Genomic DNA, 14508 nt, shown 5'->3' with positions numbered 1-14508 from the left:
ACATAGCTTAATGGTATAATTTATCAAGTTTAAAATATTTGCCTTTTTTTTATAAATAAGCAAATAACCAATCCTTCCCCATCGAGGGTTAATTATTACCGTCCATATATATTGTTTATCACCACGTGTCCAATTTAGATCATCCATGTGGTATGCTTTTTCTGTATATTATTACATACCTAATCATCTCTCCTGTGCTTAAACTACTTGACTACTTGTTTTGCGAAGTGTGTGGCCGCTCCTTGTTTTGCAAAATTGCAATCAGAATTCATAAACTGCTAAAGCACTTCTGAAAATAATGCGTGCACATCTCGTCAAAGTCAAAGTCAAATATTGCCAGATTTTGCTTTCCCATTATAGATCTTAAAACCAGCGTGGAGCCATTAATTCTAACTGGGAGTCTACTCTTATCTGTGTAGAGCCACTTGACCTCCTTTAATAAATTCAAATCGAGCAGCAGCAGCAGCCTACACCGACCAAGAGCAAAGCAAGCAACAATGTCTTCTTCATCACCAATCTCCATCTTCTTCCTTCTCATCTTCCTCCTCTTCTTCCTGGCTCAAGCCATCGTTCCTCCTTCCAAAACATTCAAGTTCGTCAATGAAGGCGAATTCGGTCAACACTACGTAGAATATTATGCAGACTATCGTCTCTTACCGCTCGCCGCACCCTCGCCCTTCGCTCTCTGCTTCTACACCAGCGTTCCTCACAAGTATACCCTAGCGATGAGAATGGGTGTGAATACAGAAGGCGAGCCCATGCGCTGGGTCTGGGAAGCAAACCGTGGCAACCCAGTTGGCGAGGGTGCCACTCTCACATTTGGCGCCGACGGCAATCTCGTCCTGGCCGACGCTGATGGTCGGATTGCTTGGCAGACTGGTACTGCCAACAAGGGCGTGGTTGACCTCCAAGTGCTTCCCAACGGCAACTTGGTCTTACTTGACAGACGACGTAGATTTGTGTGGCAGAGCTTCGACCACCCCACCGACACTCTCTTCATCGGCCAGCTACTGCGCCCTGGCGGACCCAATAAGCTGGTTAGCCGTGCGTCTATTGAAGATAACTCAGAAGGGCCTTACAGTTTAGTCTTGGAGGAGAAGAGATTGGCTCTGTACTTGAAGAGCAACAATTCGGCCAACCCAATTCTCTATTATACCTCTGAAGATTTGGGAGTTCAAGATGGGTCTCTGACGAAGGTAGCCTTTACTAGTTCTCCCACATTTAAGGTGAGAGAGTATGAGCTAAGATTGGATATTGATGTCGATAACTCCACTGTTCATGTGATGAATACCATCTTGGCAACACCCAAATACAATAGCACCTTGTCGATACTTCGATTGGAGTGGGACGGCAACCTCAGGGTTCACACTTATTATGATCTTTCCAGATTTCATGCGTGGGAGTTATCTCTCGCCCTCTTCGACAGAAACGTGGACATCTTCGACAACACTAGGCGAGAGAGCGAGTGCCACTGGCCTAGCAAATGTGGGTCGTTAGGAGTTTGTGAGGACGACCAGTGCGTGGCTTGCCCTAGGACGCAGGGGTTGATAGGTTGGAGCAAGAGTTGTGCACCGCCAGCTCTCCCGCCGTGCAAGGCCGGAGCCAAGGTGGATTACTACAAAGTGGAGGGGGTTGAACACTGGATGAACAAGTATTACGAGGGAGATGGACCCACGAAGCTGGCTGACTGCAAGGATAAGTGTAGCAAGGACTGTGGTTGCTTGGGCTTCTTTTATAAGGAGGAATCCTCTACATGCTTGGTGGTTCCTGAACTTGGCACTCTAGCTAAGGTCTCAAATCCCTCTCATGTGGGTTATATCAAGATATCTAACTAGATAGATGATGGATTTTGTGTATCTGTATGTAAAAGAAATAAATGCCTTAAGGTTTGTGACATGATTATGCATGTGATGCAATGGGTTTTGGGTTTTCTCTCCCTGCTCTTCCTGCTAAAGAAAAAGATGAAAATAGAAAAAATATAAGAAGAAATGCCAACAACCTTGGAATTGTTAAATCCATGAATTAAATAATTATACTACAGTCAAGAGCCCACCTTCCTGAAGTAGTTGTATTACTTGTATATACCCTAGACCACTTTGTTGGTTGGTGGAGGTATCAATTTGGTCCAGGCCAATTGTACATTATATAAATCCTTTTTGTCGGCAGGGGTATTAATGGATTGGGCTTTTTCCATGGGCTTTATTTGGGAAGTTCATATCCAGCTGCAAGACATGAGTGAAACTTTAATTCTAGGTTTAGTCCATGGAACCAATATGAGTTGGGCCAGGTTCGTCTAGGTTTAGTCCATGGTAAGTAGAAATTGGAATTAGTTGAACACAACACGGTGGCTGTTCAGCAGCCTGTGATATCAATGATAATGTCCCATGCTAGTGAGGGCCTACAATAAAAATTTAAATGGTTGTAGGTCTTTTTTTTTATTTTTTTTATTACTTGCATAGATTTTTATCATTAGTTTTACAGCCCGCTAAACAGCATAGGGTAGACTGAAATGGTCACTGATGTGTAGAAACAGCCTGGTCTAAGTGCATATTGGGCCAGACTAAAGATTTCGAAGTCCATTGAGCTGGGCAACATTAAATAGGTTTCTATTTATAGCAATTTGGGACTAGATCTTGGTAACGATGGCAACTACACATCAAGGTGCTACCACGTTATCAAAAATAAGCAACTACATATAATATAAAGGGGAATCTTGACTCTGGACAGAGGACCCAAAGAGGGGTCTGGGGCCCATAACTTGCCACCTGGCCCATTGCAACAATGGGACCTACCACTGAAGGGCAGTGATAAAATGTTAGGCCCAACCAGCTCTAAACGTCAGCCAAGCTACGCTGCAAAACTTACATACAAGAATATAATGCACAGAGTTCTACAATTCCAATAACCCTATAGCCTAGGTTTTGCCTAAAAATATTGTATTGAAATTTCATATAATTAGGGCACTAAACATATAATAAAAATGAAAAAAAAAATCTATACTGCTGGAAATACATGATACCAAAAGAACATTGAACAATGAAAATCACCTGTGAATTTGATAAATAAGCACCTGATTGGTTATCACTTTTATGATATTGGTTGATTGAGTACAAGTTTTTTTTGATATTATAGTTAAACCCAAAAAATTAATATTTTAAGAGAGACCATAATTGTCATGTCTTAAAAATAAAAGGGTAAATTGCTGAAACCTCATCTTAAATTTCTGATTATTACTGAAACCTCCTCTTAAGTTTGGTAATTGATATTACCTCTCTTAAACTTTTTGACATAGTTGCACGTAGACCCTTTCTGGTAGAATTTTCTAAAAACGGGCATGAAAATGTCTAAAATACCGATGCAGTTACTTTTGATAAAAAATTATTATTTTCCAAATTTTCTCTTCATATGAATCACTACCTCAAATCTTTCCAAATCTCTTCAGAAATTGATTTATTTTCTAAATTTACCCTTTATATCAATCACTCAAAGGTAAAGCTGCAACTTTAAATTCTTTGTTTTTGTTGTTCATAAAGTCTTTATTGTTTTTCTCCTCCTGTAGAAATCAAACTCAGTGGTAACTGAATGGGTATTTTAGATATTTTCATGCATTTTTTTAGAAGATTCTACTAGAGGGAGTCTACTTGCAACTGTATTAGAAAATTCAGGGGAGGTGATTGCAATTACTAAACTTCAGGAGAGGTTTCAACAACGATAAAAAACTTCAGGGAAGGTTTCAGCAATTTACTCAAAAAAACTATGAAAATAAATAATAAAAAGTTGGGAAACATGGATTTGCACTCACTTAAGGAGGCAACAGTGTTTTCAACAACCAAGATCCGGCCAGTTGAACCAGTGACCCGATCATGATTTCGGTTTGGATCAACCTGTAACCTGCTATAGTGCTATATTAGAAAAGACTGTTGACTAAGTCAAATATCCATCATCTAGACAATTGAACAATTGATCCATCTTACCCGTTTAACATGTTATAAGGAGTTTATACTATTTATTATTTTCAAATTTTTTAATTTATTGTTATGATGACACAAGTTGATGATCTGCTGATACGTACATTGATCCAGTGGGAATAGCGGTTCAGCCTCTAAGCCGATATAAGACAGAATTTTACGAAAATAAAACGTCGGAGGTCCAAATTCTTGTTTTATATTGTCATACATTAAACAAAAACATATATTTTAAAGGGTAAATGGCTGAACTTCCTATAAAGTTTGATAATTCTAATTAATTATCTCTTCTAAACTTTCTGACATAGTTGCAACTTGCAAGTAGATCTTATCTGTGAAAATCTTCTAATAAGAGGCATGAACATGTCCTAAATATCCATGTAGGTTTACTACTGAGACTAATTTCTATAGAAAAATAATACAAACTTTATAAACAACAAAGAAAAGAGAGTTTAAAATTGTAGTTTTTATCTTTGAGGAATTGATATGAAGGGAAAATTTCGAAAATAAATCAATTTTAGAAAAGAGTTGGAGAAGCTTGGGGTAGTGATTGATATAAAGAAAATTGGAAGATAAACATTTTGATCAAAAGTAACTGCATAGGTATTTTGGACATTTCCATGCCTCTTGTTAGGGGAATTTAACAGGGGGCCTATTTGCAACTATGTAAAAAATTTCAGGGAGGTGATGCAGTTATCAAACTTCAGGGGAGGCTTCAGCAATGACAAAATACTTCACAAGATGTTTCAACAAATGACCCTATTTTAAATTGACAGAAATCTATGTATCTAGCAGCAACCTGTAGGATTCACAGGATACTGTATTTTTAAGGGAGAAAAATGAAATAACAGTGATTCACCAAAGAGTGAATTTAACATCACCAAATATTCATCCAAATTCAGCAAATTTTTTTCATGATTTTTAACAAAAAAAAAATGCCCAAAAATCCTACTTATGAATAGTAACCAATTCATAGACAATGCAAAAAAAAAAACAAGCGAAAAAGTTTTGGTTTTCTCATTTGAAACCAAAAAATTTCAAATCAAACAAATAATCATCCAAAAAAATAAAAAAGAACACCAAATATGGAGGGGAGGAGTTTGGGCGAACTAATCTTCTTGTCGCCAGCGACTAGACAGTGGGATTTTCGCCGTTGAATTAGTCTAAAAGCATATCTACGAACACAGATAAGAGGGGAGTTTCAAACTTAAAAAACCCAAGAAAATAGCTTCAAATCGAAGAAAAACTTCACAAAAAAAACAGAAAAGGGGCAAAACAACAGGTCTGCTGGTCGTTTTTCCCCACCATTGATTGTCATCAGTGGACCGGAAATTTAAGGCGTTGCTCCTTGGTTTGCTGTGTTCAAATGGGAGGAAAGGGAAGAAAACCCTTGTGTGGGGGTATTTTGGGTATTAAAAAATTAACAGGGACTGGTTTGTCCCATTTGATTGGAAAAAGCACTTCTCCAAGAAGTGCTGAAAAAAATCAACCTTGAGGTCACTTTGTTAAGAAGTGCTTCTTTTAAAAAAGTACTTCTTCTTCACTTTTTTACCAAACACATATAAGCACTTAATAACCACTTAATGTATGGTCCCAGCTCTTAAAAGAAGCACTTATTAAAAGAAATATTTTTTAAAAGTAAAATCAAACAGAGTTTAAAATAAAAAGATTTTTCAATTGTGAATATAGAATATCACCAATGTTAAGCAAATTTAGTATTTTTTTTACTAAACTCCAAAGAAGACATTGGTCGTTGCTTTGATGTGAGATCATTTACAAGTTTCAACATTATGTGGTAAAAGTACCCCTTAAAAAGAAGCAAGAGATATGGTCAGATGCAGCACTATATTTATTTAGTATTTTTCTCATGTTTTTGCCAAATAATGTCATGTTCTTGCCCAAATCAGCATTGTAAACCAAAGGGTAATTAAACAATATTAATTATTTTAATATGTGCATTTCTAGCTAATTAGTATGACCACCAATGACATATATATTCATCTTGAATTAATGCCCTAAGCTTATTAGGAAATAAGAATCAATTAATTACATAGACACAGTTTTGGAATTAACTGAACCAACAAAGAGAATAGAGAATTAGAGAGTGCCCATCTCTTTGATAGTCTATATAAATTAATGGCGTCAGTGAATCACCCATAGATAGAGCATATATAAAATAACACTTTGTTCCTTTTCATTAATCACCAAAACGCGTTGCTTGTCTAATTTGTCAAGTACTGTAAGACCCAAATCTAGATATTTTGAGATACATTTATTTATAATCAATGGGGCCTTACCAAACAGCTTCTTGGCTGTCAGCAAGTTTTTTTCCTATTCCATGAGTAAGGGAGTTAATGGACTGGTTTTGGATTGAACCCCATCCAGTCCAAAATCAAATTTGGATGGATTGGACGGACTAATAAGACATATTGGATTGGACCAATCCAATCCAAAATATTTATTAAATTGGATTGGACATGGTTGATCCGTAATAAATTTATATTGGATTGGGTTGGATTAAGCCAATATCTGGTCCATTGATATAAGATAAGAATATATGTGTCAATGAACCAGGTTTGGGCTGAAATCAATCTAAATCAAAATAAATTTGAACAGATTAGACGGTCCAGACATTAAATTGGACCAGCCCAAATTGGTCCAAAACATCCATTGGATTGTGATGGAGGCCCATCCCAAGGCCCATCTCACTCCTAGGGGCGGCAGCTCCTAGGATAAGGTCAAGAGTCCAAGATAAGTCAAAAAAGGATAACTCAAGACTCCAATCAAGATCCAACAAAGACTCCAAGAAGCATCAAGAAATCCAAGACTCCCAGATTCATGCATAAGGAGAGCCAGGGAGATCAGACGCTGGAAGATCAAGCCCAAGAATTCCAAGAGGGTTCAACCTTATCAAGACAGCCCAAGAGGATCTAGATCAAGATCAAGATTCATGTTCTTTCCTAGTTCTTTTAGAATTTCCAAATGTATTATAAATACTACTATTTTCCCAAAGTTATTCATCAATTCATACTTCAGATTTTCAGAATTTCTTCAAGTTCTCTTCTTCCTCTTTTCGCCACCTTTTCTCTCTCCTAGAGAAATCGGTGTTTTTCGCTAGGTGCTAGCGAACGCCCGGTGCTTGCATCGCCAGCTCCGGTTCTCATTGCTTCTATGCTACGTCAGGTGGTATCAGAGCAGGGAATTCACCCAGTCATGTCCAACCCAGATGGTAGCAGTCGCAACCCACCCCGTGACGGAGATCAGGGGTTCCCAGCTATTTGGAGAGCAATTGAAGAGCAGCGTACAACCACACGTAACATCGAACGGCAGTTGGCAGAGGTGACTGAACAACTGTAAACCTTGTTACGGGAGGTTGTCCCACGAATCCGGGAAAATCCACAGCAGATCGCAAGAGACGACCACGACAGACCACCCGTCGTTACTGCGTCCCGACGTCCAGTTCTTGACGACAACAGTGATGACGATTTCGAATTTGGTGGTGCTCCAGTTCTTCCCGGCAACGACAGAAACGGTAGAAATTGGCACAATCAAGGTAATTTCAACCCCCGTAGAAATAATGATGAATTTAAACTCAAGGTAGATATTCCTACTTTTAGTGGAGATCTTGGTATAGAGGGACTTCTGGATTGGATCACAGAAGTCGATAGGTTCTTTGATTACATGGAAATACCAGAGGAACGAAGGGTAAAATTAGTAGATTTCCGATTAAAGGGAGGCGCATCTGTTTGGTGGGAACGGATGAGAGATATTCGGATGAGAGAAGGAAGGGGTCCTGTTCGAACCTAGAGGCGCATGAAACAATTAATCAGAGGTAGATTTTTACCTCCTGACTATGAACAATATATGTTTGAATCTTATCAGAGGTGTGCGCAGGGTTCTCGTAGTGTTAATGAATATACATCTGAATTTTTGAGATTAGCTGAAAGAAATCAATTATCTGAAAGTGATAACCAGCAGGCAGCCCGTTATCTAAGCGGTTTAAGACCGTCTATCAGAAATAAAATTGGTGTACAGATGGTTCTTAGTGTGCAGGAAGCAAGGAACCTAGCCTTGAAAGCAGAATTAATGTTCTAGGACAAGGCACGCAGTGATAATTATCGCCGGTACAGCGGGAGCGATAACAGATCGGCAACTGTCGACAGGAACAAATCAGTTCCGGCAGTACAACCTTCTCATCCGGCAAGTACAAGTAACGTCGGTAAGGCTACTACAGGAGGACATACTCGAGGTACAACCCTCCTAAACCCAGTAACCCTTATGCAAGGCCTGCTCCTATTAAATGTTTTAAATGTAATGAGGTTGGACATAGATCCAGTGACTGTCCCAGGAGGAAGGCAGTTAATATGGTAGAAGGGGAGGAGGAAGAAGATATTGAGGAGGAAGTATATTGTGGACCTGATGGGGAGGATGAAGAGGGTCCATATGAACATGAGGAGTATACTTGTGTGGTAAGAAAATTGATGTTGTCCCAGAAAAATAAGGATACTTCTCAAAGGCACAGATTATTTCGTACCAGATGTACTGTCAAGGGAAAATTATTTAATTTAATTATTGACAGTGGTAGTCAGGAAAATATTATTTGCAGGGATGTCATCCAACAATTACAGCTGATTCCTGAAAAACATCCCAACCCATGCACAATTTGGTGGATCAAGGAAGGAGGCGGCATACGAGTGAAAGAACGCTGCAAGGTACCTTTTTCAATTAGTAAGTACCATGATGAAGCATATTGTGATATTGTAGATATGGATGCTTGCCATATTTTGTTAGGGAGGCCTTGGCAATTTGATACAGATGCAAGGCACATGGGTAGGAAGAATACCTACCAACTTGAAAAAGAAGGTACACGTTATACTTTGTTACCCATAGCAGAAAAAAGTATTACAAATACTCCCAAGGCACATGAGAAAAATTTCCTTACCATCACCCATCATCATGCTGAATTTGTTAAAGAATGTAAGGATACTCATGAGATACATTTGTTAGTCGTAAAAGGAGAAGATGTTAATGATGAAAATACAATTCCAGCTGAAATACAGGGACTACTGGATGAATTTAATGATGTAGTTCCAGAGGAGTTACCAAATGAACTCCCTCTCATGAGAGATATATGGCACCATATTGATTTTGTTCTATGTGCTAGTCTACCTAACCTCCCACATTATAGGATGAGTCCTAAGGAGAATGAAATTTTACGAGAAAAGGTAGAAGAATTATTGAAAAATGAACACATTCAAATCAGCATGAGTCCTTGTGCAGTACCTGCCTTATTAACATCTAAGAAGGATGGCAGTTGGAGAATGTGTATCGACAGCAGAGCCATTAACAAGATCACCATTGGGTACAAATTTCCCATTCCTAGGCTGTACGACATGCTGGACCAACTAAGCGGAGCTGTAGTTTTCTCAAAAATAGATCTCAAGAGTGGATATCATCAAATCAGGATCCATCCCGGAGATGAATGGAAGACAGCCTTCAAGACTAGAGATGGCTTGTTCGAGTGGTTGGTCATGCCCTTTGGACTAACCAATGCACCCAACACTTTCATGAGGCTGATGAACCAGGTATTGCGCCCCTTCAGTGGTAAATTTGTGGTAGTCTATTTTGATGATATTTTGATATACAACAAATCTATCACTGAGCATGTGGGACATATTAGGGAGGTCTTGAAAACATTGAGGGAAAATAAATTATATACTAATTTGAAGAAATGCATCTTTATGAATGATAATTTATTATTCCTAGGATTTATTATAAGCAAGGATGGTGTGAAAGTAGATGAGGAAAAGGTGAAAGCCATTAGGGAGTGGCCGACCCCATCCACTGTCACAGATGTCAGGCGATTTCATGGGTTGGCAACTTTCTATAGGTGTTTTATTAAAAATTTTAGTAGTATCATGACTCTCATTACTGAATGCTTGAAAAAGGGGAAATTTCAATGGGGAGAAGAACAAGAACAAAGTTTTGCTCTCATAAAAGAAAAGTTATGTACTGCTCCTATTCATGCCTTACCAGATTTCAATAAATTATTTGAAGTTGAATGTGACGCTAGTGGAGTTGGCATAGGGGCTGTATTGTCCCAAGAGAAAAGACTCATTGCTTTCTTTAGTGAAAAATTCTGTGAAGCCAGGAGAAAGTGGTCTACTTATGACAAGGAGTTTTATGCTGTGATAAGAGCCTTGAAAACATGGAAACACTATTTAATTGCAAAAGAATTTGTTCTCTATACTGACCACCAGGCCCTAAAATATCTTAGTGGGCAAAAGCAATTAAGAAGTGATTTATATGCCAGATGGTCTGTTTTCCTAGACAAGTTCCCATATAAAATTGTGTATAAGACAGGACAACAAAATAAAGTGGCTGATGCACTTAGTAGGCATGTAGCTCTCATCAAGACCCTCAGCGTTGAGATTGTGGGTTTTGAATGCCTAAAAGACTTATATGCCCAAGATGAAGACTTCCAACAGGTATGGGAGAAATGTGTGAATAAGCAGTCAGTAGAAGAATTCTTTATTTATGATGGGTTCCTTATGAAAGGGGAACAACTGTGTATCCCTTGCACCTCCCTCCGCGAAAAGATCATCAGGGATTTGCATGGGGGTGGACTAGCAGGACACTTGGGAAGGGACAAAACAATAGAAGCTGTTAAGGGGCGATATTACTGGCCGAAATTGAGAAGGAACGTGTCTACCATCGTAAGTAGGTGCTATGTTTGTTAGACAACTAAGGGACAAACCCAGAACATAGGTCTCTACATGCCCCTACCCGTTCCTACTGCTATATGGGAAGACTTGTCCATGGATTTTGTGGTAGGCTTTCCAAAGACCCAGAGGAACATGGACTTCGTCTTCGTGGTGGTTGATAGGTTCTCAAAAATAGCCCACTTCCTCCCATGCAAGAAAACAGCAGATGCATCCGCAACAGCCAAATTATTTTTCAGGGAGATTGTTCGCTTACATGGGGTACCCAAGACCATCACTTCAGATCGTGACACACGGTTCCTCAGTCACTTTTGGATGACCCTGTGGAGGTTGTTTGATTCATCACTTAATTTCAGCAATACAGCCCATCCGCAGACAGATGGACAAACAGAAGTGGTAAATCGAACCTTAGGGAATTTAATTCACAGCATATGCCAGGAACGACCGAAACAGTGGGACTTCGCCATAGCCCAGGCTGAGTTCGCTTATAACAATGCAGTGCATAGTTCTACAGGCAGATCCCCATTCTCCATCGTGTACATGAAAGTCCCTAACCATGCACTGGATTTAGTGAAACTACCCAAGGTACCCAGCGCCAGTATCTCAGTAGAGCAGATGGCAGAACAAATCCAGTCCGTCCAAGATGCCGTGAAGCAGAAGCTAGAGCAATCCAACGCCAAGTACAAGATGGCCACAGACAAACACCGCCGACCTCAAGTGTTTGATGTAGGTGATGAGGTTATGGTCTTCTTAAGGAAGGAAAGAATTCCCGTAGGTACCTACAACAAGTTGAAGCCTCGGAAGTATGGTCCATACAAGATCATGAAGAAGATTAATGATAATGCCTATATAGTGGACCTACCAGATCATATGGGTATATCCAAAGCCTTCAACGTTGCTGACCTTCACTGGTACCTACCAGAGATAACACTTGCCTATCCTCGTCACGACTCGGGGTCGAGTTCTCTCCAAGTGGGGGAGAATGATGGAGGCCCATCCCAAGGCCCATCTCACTCCTAGGGGTGGCAGCTCCTAGGATAAGGTCAAGAGTCCAAGATAAGTCAAAAAAGGATAACTCAAGACTCCAATCAAGATCCAACAAAGACTCCAAGAAGCATCAAGAAATCCAAGACTCCTAGATTCATGCATAAGGAGAGCCAGGGAGATCGGACGCTGGAAGATCAAGCCCAAGAATTCCAAGAGGGTTCGACCTTATCAAGACAGCCCAAGAGGATCAAGATCAAGATTCATGTTCTTTCCTAGTTCTTTTAGAATTTCCAAATGTATTATAAATACTGCTATTTTCCCAAAGTTATTCATCAATTCATACTTAAGATTTTCAGAATTTCTTCAAGTTCTCTTCTTCCTCTTTTCGCCACCTTTTCTCTCTCCTAGAGAAATCGGTGTTTTTCGCTAGGTGCTAGCGAACGCCCGGTGCTTGCATCGCCAGCTCCGGTTCTCATTACTTCCACGCTGTGTCAGATTGAATTGGACCAGATCCATTTTCCTTCAACCTTATGAGAAGCCGACGACGGCCCATCAATACAAGAGAATTGCTAGCTAGTTTTTACCTGTTCAAAGCTTTTTTCAGTCTAAAATATGAAGCTTTGATCGCCTAAATATAGACCTCCGGCCTTGGGCCTCCTCTCTAACAATTGAACAAACAAAAGAATACAAATATAAGGAAGGGAGGGCTATAGGCTGAGACAATAATGCCATATTCATCATCATCAGTTTCGACGAAGAAAGGTTGAACGTTATTGAGCAGCAAAGGTAAACAAAGGTCTCAGAGTTGATAGAGTCGTGTGTTGATCACGGTTTATTCTCCTTTTTATAAGGGGAGACCTCGAGGCCTGAAGGGAAGGGGCCAAAAGGGGTTTGATTCCTATTTGGAAAGGAGATTTTTTATTCGGTGTCAGTTGTCAAGAGGATACTAATAGGGGTTCACCACATGTCGTGCGAGATCTTTCTAAGACGAAGTTTCCTTTCATCCAAGGATTCTCATGATACATGTGTGCTACTTCCCCTTACGGGTCTCTTATATTAGCATGGCACAGATAACGTCAGAGCTAATCTCACGTATTCACTCAATTTACTAGATGTCTTATCGTGAATGACTTTGACTTGTTGTAGTTGTGCAGTGGTTCTTTAGTCCATTGCAGGTCTGCGATGGCTTTAAAGTCATCGCAAGCTTATAATGGATTCATTGCAGGCCCTCAGTGACTTTTTTGCCGTCATGGATATTTCTGTCGTCATGGTTTGAAGAACTGATACGCTTTTGGTAGGTCAAGAGCTTCAACTCGGCGGACCCACCAAGATCGTTAGCCGTGTGTCTTGTGTTGGTGGATCCCAAGGACCATATAGATTTGTGATGGAGCAGAAAAGAGTTGCTTTGTATCTTAAGAATAAGAACTCCTCAAATCCATTGCTTTACAACTACGATGAGTTTGGGAACGGACAACAGTCCCTGGCCTATGTAAACTTCAACAGTGAGCCTGAAACAGATGAAGCCTTTGCTTTTGATTTAAAATTTGAAGCTTCCATGATCAATTCCTCTGATGATTCAACTCACTTCTGGGCTAGACCAAAAAACAATAGCACCTATTCTATGCTTTGATTGGAATCGGATGGTAATCTGAGGATCTACACCTACTATGACAAGATTGAGTGGGATGCTTGGGAAGTAACATTCACCCTCTTTGACAGAAACGGGAGGATGGGCGAGTGTAAGCGGCCTGCGAGATGTGGATCATTCGGAGTTTGTGAGGATGAGCAATGTGTAGCATATGTCCTAAGCCTCCTAGCTTGACATGGTGAAGCAAAAGTTGTGCACCCCGTTCTTCCTCTCTGCAAGGCTAAAGCCAATGTAAATTATTACAAAATTGTGGTTGTTGAGCATTTCCTGAATGAGTACATAGAGGGAGATGGTCCAATGAATCAAGCTAAGTTTAGGGATAAGTGTAACAAGGAATGTGGGTGCTTAGGTTTCTTCTACAAGGAAGAATCCTCCAAATGCTTGCTGGCTCCTGAACTCGGCACTCTCAGTAAAGTGTCCAACTCATCTCATGTAGCTTTCATTAAGATCTCTAAGTAGATCTTAGTGAGAGACCTCATTACTTCCTCTCTTGAACCGAAGCTAATTTGGGTGTCCATAATAAATAGAGTGCACCTCTAGTAACTCCAATGCTGCTGCTGATGGAGCTACCTATTAAATAAGTTTATTTGGAAATCTATTAATAAAATAGAAGCAGATGTTATGAAACTTTCATGTCTGAATCTCTGAATGATGGTTACCATATATGGGAGGTTGATTGAATTATATATGGACATATCCCTAGATTATTAATCTGCCTAATAACTGCTTACCTTTGATCTAACTCGGCATAGATTCATAAACTAGCTCTTGTTGCTCAACTTGTTAAGACATATCTAATGCCATTCTTAGTTTATCAAGTTCACAGAGTCGGACCAATTATTAAGTGGGATAGTTCATTATAACCGAATTAGACCCGATTTTCTTTTCTTTTTTTTTTTTTCTAAGCCGATTAGACCCGATTATACTTCACATCTATTACTTATTATAAAATAAATATAACAAAAACTACAAGAAAACCAGCTGATCATTATATTAAGTATTTAACTATATGATCAGTAAAACTGTAAATTGAGTCGTGCTGCCCGTGGCCCAGCACGACGGCACATAGGCCGTGCCAGGCATGGCACGATCGTGTGAGCTGTGTTGGGTTGGAGGTTTCAGGTCTATGGGCCGGCACGACATGGCACGATTCTGCGTGTTGTGCCAGCACAGCCCGTGGCACAGC

The 14508-nt window shown here is 39.8% G+C and overlaps 2 pseudogenes across 1 annotated transcript; both read left to right on the top strand.

The window, feature by feature from the left end:
- Positions 1-382: 382 nt before the first annotated feature.
- Positions 383-1896, top strand: LOC104613123 (epidermis-specific secreted glycoprotein EP1 pseudogene; annotated as a pseudogene). The gene has a single exon (XR_016080112.1). The product of XR_016080112.1 is annotated as an epidermis-specific secreted glycoprotein EP1 pseudogene (transcript).
- A 9331-nt stretch (positions 1897-11227) lies between these two features.
- Positions 11228-13781, top strand: LOC104613146 (EP1-like glycoprotein 4; annotated as a pseudogene).
- The last annotated feature ends 727 nt before the right edge of the window (positions 13782-14508 follow it).

This window comes from Nelumbo nucifera, chromosome 1, assembly GCF_055504915.1.
Source record: "Nelumbo nucifera cultivar China Antique chromosome 1, China Antique-T2T, whole genome shotgun sequence".
NCBI lineage: Eukaryota > Viridiplantae > Streptophyta > Magnoliopsida > Proteales > Nelumbonaceae > Nelumbo > Nelumbo nucifera.
Note: the sequence above shows the minus strand (reverse complement) of the source record. Positions and strands in the feature narration are given on the sequence as shown.